The following is a 13,442-nucleotide window of genomic DNA, read 5'->3' on the forward strand; positions in this document are numbered from 1 at the left end:
CTTGTTGAGAGTGAGTTATGCCCAATGCCTGGCTCTTTGGGTTGTGTTGCTCTCCAGCATTTAGAACTAGGAACTTTGTTTTTAGGATGAGGTAAGAGGAATAGCAACATTTTTATACCATTGCTAGCACTGGTGCAGCTCCATTAGGTAGAAGTAACTGTCATGGAAACCAGGCTTTGGCAGCTGTTACCATGTTGTGTAAACCAGCACTATCTAAGGGGAGTTAGCTGGTGTGATACTGAAAATATTAGTGGCCTCAAGGGCCTCATCTGTACTAGGGTTACCAATGATGAAGCTGCACTGGTAGGAATGCAGAGATATTTTTGCCACACAGCATAAAAGAGGCAATTATTTGATGAGTTAAAGAGATTAACACCATCCATTAACAGACCAGGCAAATTTGCCAAATGATTTATTAGAGGAGACTAGTCCAGTGTGGCTGTAATGATGCCTTTGTTAGACATACACTGTACATCCCAGTATGAAGGGACTTTCATTACTTTATATTTTGATAAAATTATTTTGTGTTTGTAGGTCTTAGAATATAAATATGATTAATGCTCACACTTTGTTTTCAATAATATATCCAAATCAAAGCAAGAGTGATATTATCTCAGTTGTGTTCAGCGATTTGGAAATTATACCACAAAGGAGAATTCTTGGTTACGTTCTCTTTGTACATTGTGGCCCATATTCCAGTCTTAGTCATGCCTCAGCAACCCTGGCTTTGACCCACGGAAGTCAGAGAAATAACTCCAGATTTATGCTAGTCTAATTGAGATATCAGAATTCAGCCTATGATAACACAACTGCTTGATTGGTTCTGGTTTTACATCCAGGGTGGAAACAACATTGCAGAGATGGGGAGATGGCTTTGTAATTAAAACTCTACATGAGGAGTCAAGGGGCTAGATTCCAGTCCACGCTCCAGCCTTTGCTGCTCTCTGGCAATGCATAAGGGCAAATACCCGCACTAAATGTATAGCTCAAGATTAATTTGATTGTGGTGGGGGGGAAGCAGGGTCTTGGTTGGTATAGAGCTGAAGGCAGGGTAGATTTGCACCTTTATAGACTGACTAAGCCAGAGATGAACTGCATAAGCTTTCGTAAGCAGGGAGCTTACTTCATGAGATGCTGTAAAAAGACTGCAGGAAGCAGAGCTGCTAAATAGAAAGCAGTGATTAGAATACAAAGCATAGGGAAGGGGGCAGAAAAAAAAGGAAAGGGCACTGCTAGGAAAGGCAAGGTGGGTAGGAGACAAAAACAAAGCAGTTAACCCACTAAGGGGCATAGGGCTTAGGTTACATTTAACACAGTCCAGTCTGTGGATGATTTTTTGGTTTGCGATTTCCTGTTTGAGTTCATTTTTAAAGTTTTGTTGTCTAAGAACAGCCACTTTGCGGTCAGTGATGGAATGTGCAGGGAGGTTCAAGTGTTCTGCCATAGGCTTGTGTATCTTTCTGGGACTGATGTCAAATCAGCGTTCATTCATTTTTACATGTAGGGATTGCCTGTTCTGTCCAAAGCACGCAGCAGAGGGGCAATGTAAGCAGGAGATGCCATGGCTGCTTCTACACTATGCCATCCTAATACTCTTCCTTCTAGGGCAAACATGGAGGGAGAGAGCGTGAGGCAAGAGCAGACTGAATTGAAATGATCTCTTGGTAGTGTAACAATCCCTTGGAGTTGTTAGCAGCCAGCAGAAGGTAGAACTATCTGAATAAGGTATTACCCCAGTGCCTGGGCTCACATTTCAGTGCTCAGTAGAATAGGTTCTAATGTCCCAGGCAGTGTGAGAGCTATTGCTAAGAGGATAACAGAAAGTATGCTTGACTAGACAGCTACTGTACTGCTGGTATCTAACTCACTGTTGTGTAAACCACTGCTAAGCCTGAACTAAAAAATTCTCTCTCTGGAAAGCTTAATTCTATTCTGCTTTGTAGCTCAGATGTGCAATATACATGCAAAGGGAACAGTCTAGTGATAATTTATCTTCATATAAATATGTTCCTAGGTATGGTTCAGCTTTATTAAACCAGTGAGCTAATCGCCAATAAGAAACTAAAAATGGCATCCAGTGACCCTGTAATTTTACACAGAGGTTGTAATCAGGCCAAGGGAGGGGCTATTTGAGTAACTTCAAAGGCTCTTTCCTAGGCCAGAATCAGATCTCCTTCTGATATCTTGGTTCCTTCCCTGAATAATAATGCTGAAGCTTTATTAGTTAATCAATCAGACATGATACAGGGTATGGTTATCATAAGATAATCACACCCTGGAGCATTTTGAGGCATGAGCCTCATGCCTCTAATCAGATTGGGGTGAGATTATCTTTTGATAACCACACCCCTGGGAACTGTCTCATTTCTATTATGAGAAAATTTTATGGTAGGGGAAAATGTGCATTTCTGCTGGAGAAAGATGAAACTGGTAGTTTAAAATTAGCTGCCATTTCTGCTGAGCTGAAAGATTAGCCTCCCCTTTTAGACTGCTCAAAGTCAAACAGAATTCTTCCTCACTTCAAACACTTTAAAAGGGGGGGAAACATGTATATGTAAGTGACATGATTAGAAGTCAGTTTTAGCTTAATGTATCTGCACGAAAGGGAAATTAAATTGCGTATGAGATGAGAAGGCAGTGGCAAATTTGTTGTGATGCTGAAAAACACAGGCATAATCTTTTTCTGAAAAACATGGAATGTCTTCTAGGCTCTGAAAAAGCCCTTTTTTGCTTTCTTACCAAAATAAGGAAAAGTAGCAGTCTCTGTGTTGTGATCCTATGCACACTACATATTTGGATGCCTCCATGGATATTACCTGTTTATTTTCTTAAATGAGGAGCATTTTAAAACTTGGAACATTTCCAATATGTTTTAAACTCTGGAATTCTTGATAAGTGAAAAACAAAAAATTACAGTCTCTCTTCATTGCTGATGAGAATCACAACTCAAGTTGGGGGCATACTGTTAAAATACTCCACGTTTGTCCCAACTGTATAATTAATTCACTCCAACAAAGCTTTTGTCCTTCTGACATTGCTTTCTGTGAACATCCATGTGACTGGGTTTCAGTGGAAAGAAAATGTTAAAGTTGTAGGAAAAATTATCTGCAAGAGAAATTTTCAAACATGTATGAAAAAATAGCACACTAGAAGTTTTTGTGTTTTCATGCAGTCCATGAAAAGAAAAGAAAATATACAAGGATGGCCTTTCTACAGTCTGGCAGGAGAGCTAGAGATGCATCCAAGTCTCAAGCTAAACGCAGAGACCAATTATAAGCTTCAGGAAATCAAAGTTAGTGGGCTGGTCCTGCCCCTGCCCCTATTCATAGACCTACCCAGAACAGCTGCAAAACCCTCTTTGGCAGCGTGGTGATGTCCTACTGCAGATGGAACGTGGATATGAGCTGTACCACAGAACTTCAGGATCTGATACACTCTTCTGAGCCATGTCCTTGACAATACAGAGCCAATCCAAAAATGGCTCTGTATTGACAAAGTCAATCCACCACCACCCTTGTTACACAAGGCAAAAGAGCTTAAGCAAGAATTTTTTCTCTATTGCTTGGCCAGCATTTTCTCTTGGACAGCCACTGGTCAGGGATGATATAGGTATAGCTACTCCTATGTTCTGCTATGGTAGTTTCCCATGGTTCTGGGCTTTGCTGGTTGCCCCCTCCCTCTTTCTGCTATGTGTCAGGGTGTTTCTAGACCTTCCTCAGAGGCACTGGGTGTTGGCTGTAGCCCAGGCTTGGGATTTTGACTGGAGTGTGCCAATGCTCCTGCTGGGAGACCAAAGAGAAAGATCTGAGTCCTCCCTGAAGTGTTGACTATAGAGACAACCATCTGGGACTAACAAAGATCATGGAGGAGGGGGATAGAGCAAGGAGAGGAGAGAACTCAAGCAGTAAAAATACACTCAACTTGTTTATTATAATTAATTTTATCCCCTTACCACTAGTTCTTGTGATAAATTCTCTTCTCCAGCTTTGGCTCTGAGTTTGTCTCCATGTTCTCCAACTTGGTCAGCTGTTACAAAAAAAAAGATGAAAAGAGACAAATAGAGCTTAAAAGTAGTTTCTCCAGTTTGTTGGTCATTTCTGTTCCTCTTCTCTGGTCTCTGTCTGGCACGTCAGTGTGGAATCCAGACTTGGACTCAGCATTTTAGCTGTCATACCAGAGGCATCAGGAAAGGATTATTCCTTCCCTTCTCCCTGTGGGATGTGTAGAATTTTTAGCCCCCTTCAAAAAGCACACTGGCTACTTTTTGATGCTCTGTTGTTTTGGAAACTCTTACTGAACTTTGTGTAATCTATCACAGTCTGATCGTCCTATCATTTTCTAATCAATCACTATTTTCCAGATTTATTCCACTCCTAATATATTGGCTTTCAGATTGTTTTTCCACAGTAATCTAGACTTCCCAAACTGAACCTAATTTTCTATGTTTCTAAACTCACCAGCTTCTTTGAATTAAATCAGTGTTCTCACTAGTGGTCAAAATTCTTCTAAATGCGCTATTATCTGCATATTAGTTATTTTTTTTAATCATTAATCACTGTGATACCTCACCAGGCACCTGCTCCTACCTCCATATATAGCAATTTATCATTATTCAGAGCTGTCTGGAGGCTCAGTAGCTGAAGTTTTGTGATTATTTAAAAGAATGGAATAGTTTAAAACTGATTCCAGCTAACTCAGGACTTTTTGTTGACTCACCAGGACAATAATCCTGATCCTGAAGATTTTACCACTGAATAGTTCAGTGATGTTGATACTTCAGGGTCTGGTTCTAGTCTTAGCTACTTCTGATTTGTGTAAGTACAACCCCACTGAAATAAATGGAATTGTTTCTAATTTACAACAGGATAAAGAACAGAATTTAGCTGCTGGGGGTTAAAGCTGAAGGATCAGGCTTGATGTTTTAACGGTGACTCTAGTTTTTCATTTTTTTTCTGTTTTATGACGGATGTGGTGTGTCTGCCTTATTAAATTTTCAGTCACTCTTGCACCTATACAAAACAGTTAACAGCAACATTTCGCAAAATGGTTTCTGTTGTTTCTCACAACATATTCCCCAGCACAGTGCAGAACAATGATATGAGCTCATATCAGCTGACACCATGAAAACACTAGGGCAGTTTAGAAATGTGTGCTTGTCATTCAATTGTTAATACAAAAACTAGCTGTATATTACACCCTTAGGCCACGTCCAGAAAAGCGTGGCTGTGCAGTGTGTGGTGCTGCAGACACGTCTGCGGCACCACATACCGCACCTTTAGCTGTTCTCTGCACTGGGAGGTTATTTGAGCCCAGGAGATCCCAGGGTCAAAAAAACCTGCACAACAAAAAAGCGGAGCAGTGCACGCAAAGGCAGCGCGCACTGTCCAAAACTGGAGCCTGGCCAGCTGGAGCCACACTCTGGTTGCTGGACAGGCTCTGAGCAGCAGGATTGCTCTGGCTGCAGCTCCCTGAGGCCCCAGGACCCCAGGTAAAGCTGCTTTTTGTCCCCGGGGAAACAAATAGCTATGCTTGTGTGGACATGGCCTTTGTTATTAAAATCAGGCAGAGTTTTAGTCCCACAACTTTCATTACATTTGAAGAGACTCTTACAGCTATAACTTCTCCCATCTTTTTCATGCCCATGCCCTTTCTACTGTAATTCCTGAGGGTATTGCTAAGTTGTCCTTTGGGAATTTACATACAAAGAATGCCAGAAGACACTTGTGTGCCTGAAATTTCATAGAATCATAGAAAGTTAGGGTTGGAAGGGACCTCTGGAGGTCATCTAGTCCAACCCCCTACTCAAAGCAGGACCATCCCCAAATAGATCATCCCAGCCAAGGCTTTGTCTACCCAGGTCTTAAAAACCTCCAAGGATGGAGATTCCACAACCTCTCTGGGTAACCTGTTCCAGTATTTTACTACCCTCCTAGTGAGAAGGTTTTTCCTAATATCTAACCTAAGCTTAGCTTCCTGATATCTAACCTAAGCTTAGCTGTTACTCCTTGTTTTGTCATCTGCCACCACTAAGAGCAGTTTAGCTCCATCCTCTTTGGAACCACTCTTCAGGTAGTTGAAGGCTGCCATTAAATTCCCCCTCAGTTTTCTCTTTTCTAGACTAAATAAACCAGTTTCCTCTACCTTCCCTCATATGTCATGTACTCCAGCCCCCTAACCATTTTTGTTGCCCTCCACTGGACTCTCTCCAACTTGTCCACATTCTTTCTGTAGTGCGGGGTCCAAAACTGGACACAGGATTCCAGATGTGGCCTCACCAGCACCAAATAGAGGAGAATAATCCCTTCCCTCAATCTGCTGCAAATGTTCCTACTAATACAGACCAGTATGCCGTTAGCCGCCTTCTCAACAAAGACACACTGTTGGCTCATATTCAGTTGGTTGTCCACTGGAACTCCCAGGTCCTTTTCTGAAGAGCTGCTGCCCAGCCAATCAGCCCCCAGCCTGTACCAGTGCATGGGATTGTTGTGTCCTAAGTAAAGGACTTTGTACTTGTCTTTATTGAAACTCATGAGATTTTTTTGGGTCCAATCTTCCAACTTATCTATGATTCTCTGAATCCTACGCCTGCCTTCCAGCATATCTACTATTCTGCCCAGTTTGGTGTCATCCACAAACTTACTGAGGGTGCACTCCATCCCATCTTCCAGGTAATTGATGAAGACATTGAACAAAACTGGCCCCAGGATTGACCCCTGGGGCACTCCACTTGTTACTAGCTGACAACTAGACATTGAGCCATTGACTACTACCCTCTGAGACCAATGATTCAGCCAGTTTTCTGTCCACCCTACAGTCCATTCATCCAAACCATACTTCCTTAGCTTGCTGGTGAGAATAGCAAGGCTTTTGATACGGTCTCCCACAACAAAGTCAAGGCATATCATGTCCACTACTCTCCCAGCATCCACTGAGCTAGTCATCTCATCACAGAAGACAGTCAGGTTGGTGAATCCATGCTGACTGTTCTTAATCACCTTTTTCTCCTCCAAGTGCTTAGTAATAGATTCCTTGAGGGATCTGCTCCATGATTTTTCCAGGGACTGCAGTGCATCTGACCAGTTTGTAGTTTTTTGGATCCTCCTTCTTCCCTGTTTTAAAGATAGGCACTATATTTGCCCTTTTCCAATAATCTGGGACCTCTCTTGATCGTAAAGAGTTTTCAAAGCTAATGGTCCAGTCACACCGGTCAACTCCCTCAACACCCTGGGGTACATTGCAGTTGGCCCCACACACTTGGACACATCCAGCTTTTCTAAATAGTCCCTAACCTGTTATTTTGCCACTGTTGGCTGATCATTTCCTCCCCAAACTCTGCTTCCAGGCGCAGTAGTCTGGGAATTGACCTTGCCTGTGAAGACTGAGGTAAAAGGCATTGAGTACTTCAGCCTTTTCCATATCATCTTTCACTAGGTTGCTTCCTCCATTCAGTAAGGGATCAACACTTTCCCTGATCTTCCGCTTTTTGCAGCCACACTTGTAGAAACCCTCTTGTTACCCTTCACATCCCTTGCTAGATGCAACTCCAGTTGCACTTTGGCCTTCCTGACTTCATCCCTGCATGCCCAAGCAATTCTCTTGTACTCCTCCCTAGTCATTTGTCTTCTTGTAAGCTTCCTCTTTGTGTTTTAGCTCACTGAAGAGTTCCCTGATAAGCCAAGCTAGTCTTCTGCCATACATGCTAGTCTTCCTGTGCATCAGGATGGTTTGTTTCTGCACTCTCAGTAAGGTTTCTTTACAGTACAACCAGCTCACCTGGACTCCTCTTTTCCCCCTCAGACTGGCCTCCCAGGGTATCCTGCCCATCAGTTCCCTGAAAGAGCTTAAGACATATGCTGCTCCTCTCTTTCCTTCCTTTCCTCAGGATCTTGCACTCAGTCATCTTGTGGTTGCTGCTGCCTACGTTGCCATCCACTTTCTACGTTCCCCATCAATTCTTCCCTTTTTGTGAGGAGCAGGTCAAGAAGAGCATGACTTCTAGTTGGCCTTTCCAATACTTGTACCAGGAAGCTGTCCCCAACACTTTCCAAAAACTTCCTGGATTGTCTGTGTACTGCTGTATTGCCCTCCCGGCAGATGTCAGCGTGGTAAAGTCCCTCATGAAAATCAGAGCCTGTGAATAGGAAAATTCTGTTAGCTGTTTGAAGAAAGCCTGATCTAGCACATCCTCCTGATCTGGTGGTTTGTAGGAAGCACCCACCATGACATCACCCATGTTGCCCACATGAATGAGTAGCATGGGGTAGTAGTCAGAGGGGGCTGCATGAGTCCCAGTAATCCTTCCATGATGTCTTGGATCCAGGCTCCAGGCAAGCACCTGACCCTCCTGAGACAACAGGTCAAGCCAGCAGATGGATAGTTCAATTCCCCACAGAAGGGAGTCTCCAACCACCACCACCTGTTGCTTCCTCTTGGTGGCAGTGGTCTTGATCCTGCCAACTTGGGTCTCAGTCCTCCCAGTGTCCAGTGACCGTGATGAAAGTTTAGCATACATGTAATGTTCTAAACTATAAAAGACTACCCTATCAGATTGCCTGCCTGAAGTTTGTGTATTGCACAGAGCAAAAGATTTATCTGGTACTTTTTAATTGATTAGACTTTTGAATTTAAGGAGGGCCTCTGGAAAACCACTGTTCTCCAAAAGGTGATTTTGTGGGCATTGCTTGAAGACTGTCAGCACTGCATCATGCAAAGCTCACTGAAGTCAGTGAGAGACTTTCCACCTTGGGAAAGAACCCAGAATACATAGCAAAGGCAAATTCTATGCTACACTGATCTGGAAACACAGGAAGTAAAGCCTACAAACAAGGGAAAAGCAAAGATGACTAACATGCCCTCTTTGTACCTCCCTTATTCTGAAATTTTCCAGAGACTGGTGCAGTCTCCAGAATAAATTAAAGCAGGCCAGGGGTTGGGCTGCTGTAATTTATGGCAGCTTTAAATGGCTGTCTGGGAGTTGCATCACAGCCTGGATTAGCTGGAATGCTCTGCCCACTTCCTGCTAGCCACTGCAGTTCCTTTATGCCCCTTGAACAGTGTACAGACAAGGCTGAAAGACCCATAATGTTGTCAAATGAGATAACTTGGATACAGAAATACATATGGCAAGTGATGAGCCCTTAACATGATATTCTGATTTTTATAGTGATACTGAGCCCTTCATTATTGTTACTATTATGTGAAATTGATCATTCTGTTCTCTTCACACACATTTTCTATTGGTTATAATACCAGAAAACTTGAAATTAACATTCATTTACTACCAGCTTTGTTTATTCTACTTGGCAAATATTCTACCAGGCCTTTCTTAAGGAGCATTATGTAAGGAGGCCTTGAATGACTTTTGTCATCTTAAATATAAATGTGGCCAACACAGCTCTGGAGATAGGAATTGTTAATTAACTTGTGCTCCATCTGCTGATTGGTTACCCCCGCGATAATAGAGCATGCATGCTGTATAGATCTGTATTAGCAGTGGGTATTTATTTCCAAATTATCTGACAACACACTGGTGAATTTAAACAATCAAGCAGGCACCTCACACAACACAAGTTTTAAATTAATGTCCCAACCTACTTATCAGCATCTCCTTAATCTCTGAAAACTATATTGCAGACACTGTAACTATTTTCTAAATGAATTTTAATGTGGTAAAATTTAGCATGCAGTATAGACACCAGAAATGCATATTAATACAATGGACGAGAATGAATCTGAATCAATTAAACAACATTAAATCTATTTATTTACATGAGTTAACATGATAATGGCAAATTCCCTTCTACCAAACCCCATGGTATATATTTCAGACATTATGTAAAGTGAATTTATAGCATACTTGGAGAGATCTATAGTAATGACCTCATTTGTTTCTCTAGAAAATAATGTACTTAACGAAAGAAAAAACAGGAAAAAATAGGTAGAAAAAACCATATAAATAAAAGCCTTATAAGTAAAATCTGTGGTGCTGTGAAGTTATGCTGCTGGAAATTTTGGGTGGTCTGCATAAGATGTTCATGCCAAAATGTGACAGTTCCAAATTTATGACATTAAAAATATCATTACATTTCATACCATTACTTTCTAATGCACTGGTTAATTCCAAGAGAAATAAAATATGTAATAAAAATATGCATAAAAGATGTATTACATTTATTTAAGAAGAGACTTTCTATCAGGTTAACTATATATATTTGGAAAAGTTTAGCTGAAATATTGCACTATATCCCAAAAAGTCATTCTGTGTCTCAGGTAAATACTGCTGATTTCATAAAGGTTTGGAGGAGAAAAAGTAAAATTCCAATCTACGCTTCAATAAATCTATATAGCTATAATAGCAAATAATATGGAACAAGTGGACAAGAGACAAGTGTGAATTAAAACTTAAGGCTGACTTTCTCTCCATAAGTCTCTCTCTGAATAACTGAAGTGTCAGTCTTAACCTTGAAGTTTCAAGTTTTATGGGAAAACTTCAATATTGTTTCTATCTCTTTTCATTTATTTAATATAGTCATTCAAAAATAGTACACAGCAATAAGCAGTAGGAGAAGCTATCTTAGCCAACAGCTGCTTGCAGTGGAAGAGAGCACAACACAGGCCATGCCCTTTGCACACAGCAAGCAGTCATGCTAGTTGCCTTGACAACGTGTTTTAAGAGTACAGGGTGTTAAACAAGTTTTCTGCGTATTTATGGAGACTCTCTTCTTGATCAGAGTGCTCCTTAATTTTCTTCTGAGCGTGTGATTCAGTTCCAAAAGTTCCTTCAGTTTCCTCCTTAATGTTTGTGGGTTATCCATAATAGAGTAGCGTCTTCAGTGTTAATTGAAAGAGGAAAAAGGAAAAAAAGAAGTGTTGTACTTCTGCTGTTAATATCCAGGCTAATTCAGGACCTTCTTAACTAACCTGGGTTCTGTGAATGGAAGTCCTGGTAGCATGGGTAGCAGGACATGGAACTGACATCATGGAAGAAGAGCTGTGGAAAGCAGAAATGATGACCTCTGTCCTATAATCAGATCCATTGGTATGGGTTTTTGTGCCCGTCTAGAGGCCAAATGAAACCATGGTAGCTGATCTGTTTTCAGGGTAGAGATATACATTTTATCTGCCCAGAATCCCTCCCAAGCCCTCCCATATCTCCAAGTGTCAGTCCCACTGGTTTAGTCCCTGCAGAAGAAGAACCATGGGCCAGTGTGCTGTATCACCACATGCTGGACAGTTCTGACCTCTGACCACAAGAGAATTGTAAAGTTGTAAGATGTTGATATGGGATCTGAAGTCCATTGAATACTTTAATAGATACTATATATATAAAGATTGCTTGCTGAGCCAGACCTCTAGGCAGTACCTTTTTAAACTGTACATCAGTTGAGTGGTGTTAGGGTAGGCTAATGTGTTAATTACTTTTAAACATTCGTTTTGTTAAAATGTGCCCATCTATTTTTCTAGGACAGTTTATATTTATGGACCTAGCAATAACCCACTCTCTACCTTTATCATTACTACCTGTTTTATAAGTTGGGGGATGCTATTCCAAACTAAGGATAAGATACCATATAAAGTTTGAATTCCAGCTGAAAACGATCAAATCAGCAGAGGGAATTAAGGTGCGATGGCCCAACTGAAGCTGTGCTACTGTATCAGCATTTCCCTTGAGACACTAGCTTGAAGGTAACAATGCTAGTAATATAGCCCTGACCCAAGCATGTCACGTCCAGGAGGGCACAAGTTCCCTAAAGTGAAATTACCTGATCCTGGCCAGCGTATTTCCATATAACATGCAAATTTTGCCTCAGATAATTTGGAGAAATTTTGCCTCTCCTTAGCTTGTTAACCGGAATGCAAAACCCACTACCACAGCTTTCAGAATACAGTTTACTTTTCCATCTCAAAAGTATTTTTGGTGTCTCAAATCCATCCTGAGTTGTGAAAGAGTCTATCCAGAGTACTGTGTCCAGTTTTGGGCCACCCACTGCAATAAGGATATGACAAATTGGAGAGAGTCCAGCAGAAGGCAATGAAAATGGTTAGAGGGCTGGGGAACATGATTTATGAAGACAGGCTGAAGGAACTGGGCTTATTTATTCTGGAAAAGAGAAGACGGGGGATTAATAACAAACTTCAACTACCTGAAGGGGGGTTTGAAAAAGGATGGAGCTAGGCTATCTCAGTGGTGGCAGATGACAGAACAAGGAGCAAAGGTCTCAAGTTGCAGCAAGGGAAGTTTAGGTTAGATATTAGGAAAAACTTTCTCACTAGCAGGATAGTAAAACACTGGAACAGGTTACCCAGAGAGGTGGTGGAATCTCCATCCTTGAAGGTTTTTAGACCAGGCTAGACAAAGTCTTGGTTGGGATGATCGAGTTGGGATGGTCCTGCCTTGAGTAGGAGGCTGGACTAGACTAGATGACCTCCTGAGGTCCCTTCCAACCCTCATTTTCTGTGATTCGATGATTCTATCTGCAAAGGTAAGTATGGTGCTGTCTCTACGTCCTGGCAGACACCATATTCTGCTGGTCAGGAATAAAGTCAAAATTGACAGGGCCTTCTGAATTATAGGGGAATGATGCTGAAAGGAAATGATGCTGAAAGGAAACCAGCACAGGTTCATCACAGGTAGATCCTGCCTGACAAACCTTATAGCCTTTTATGACCAGGTCACACACTGCCTTGACACAGGAGCTGGGGCTGATGTCATCTCCCGTGGGGAGAGGAATTTAACGGTGGGGGGTCTACTACAGATTCCCCAACCAAGGGGAGGAGCTGGACTGGGAATTTTAGGGCCAGCTTGCAGAGGCACTTAAGGCAAGGGATGTAGTTGTCATGGGTGATCTAAATTACCCGGACATCTGCTGGGAGGAGCAGTCAGCCAGGTTGGACCGTTCCAGGAGGTTCCTGGCCGAGATACAGGACCTCCACTTAACCCAGGAGGTGCACAGTTCCACCAGAGGGAATGCCTTGTTGGACCTGGTCCTGGCCACAGGCGATGATCTGGTAAGGGGGCTCCAGGTCCTTGACCACCTGGGTGATAGCGATCATTGCTTGCTGGAATTCATCATCCAACGCAGGGTGACAAGGGCCTGCAGCAAGGCGGTAGCCCTAGACTTCAAGAGGGCCAACTTCAAAGGCCCTCTTGAGGAGATGGGTGGGAGAGGCACTGGGGTTCTTGAGGGCAGGGGAACTCAGTGCCCAAGATGAGTGGTTGTTCCTTAAGGAGACGATACTCAGGGCCCAAGGGGTGAAGATCCCAACAAGAAGCAAGGGGATCTTGCTTTTGGGCACAACAGTGACCAAAAGCCTCCCTGGCTCACCAAGGACGTCCGGGAATGCCTGGTTGCCAAAAAGGCGGTGTACACCTGGTGGAAGGGGGGGGCAATCTCCAAAGAGGAGTATACCTCCACTGCTCGGGCCTGTAGGGGGGCTGTTAG

At 42.5% G+C, this 13,442-nt stretch overlaps 1 long non-coding RNA gene across 1 annotated transcript in view; it reads right to left on the bottom strand.

Moving 5' to 3' along the window:
* LOC112550268 overlaps nt 1-13,442 on the bottom strand; it is an 83,905-nt gene that overhangs the window by 61,797 nt on the left and 8,666 nt on the right. The window contains exon 2 of the long non-coding RNA XR_003094010.1: nt 3,953-4,026. This is a non-coding gene — a long non-coding RNA (uncharacterized LOC112550268). The remainder of the gene's footprint in view (nt 1-3,952; nt 4,027-13,442) is intronic.

Source organism: Alligator sinensis, unplaced genomic scaffold, assembly GCF_000455745.1.
Source record: "Alligator sinensis unplaced genomic scaffold, ASM45574v1 scaffold862_1, whole genome shotgun sequence".
Lineage (NCBI taxonomy): Eukaryota > Metazoa > Chordata > Crocodylia > Alligatoridae > Alligator > Alligator sinensis.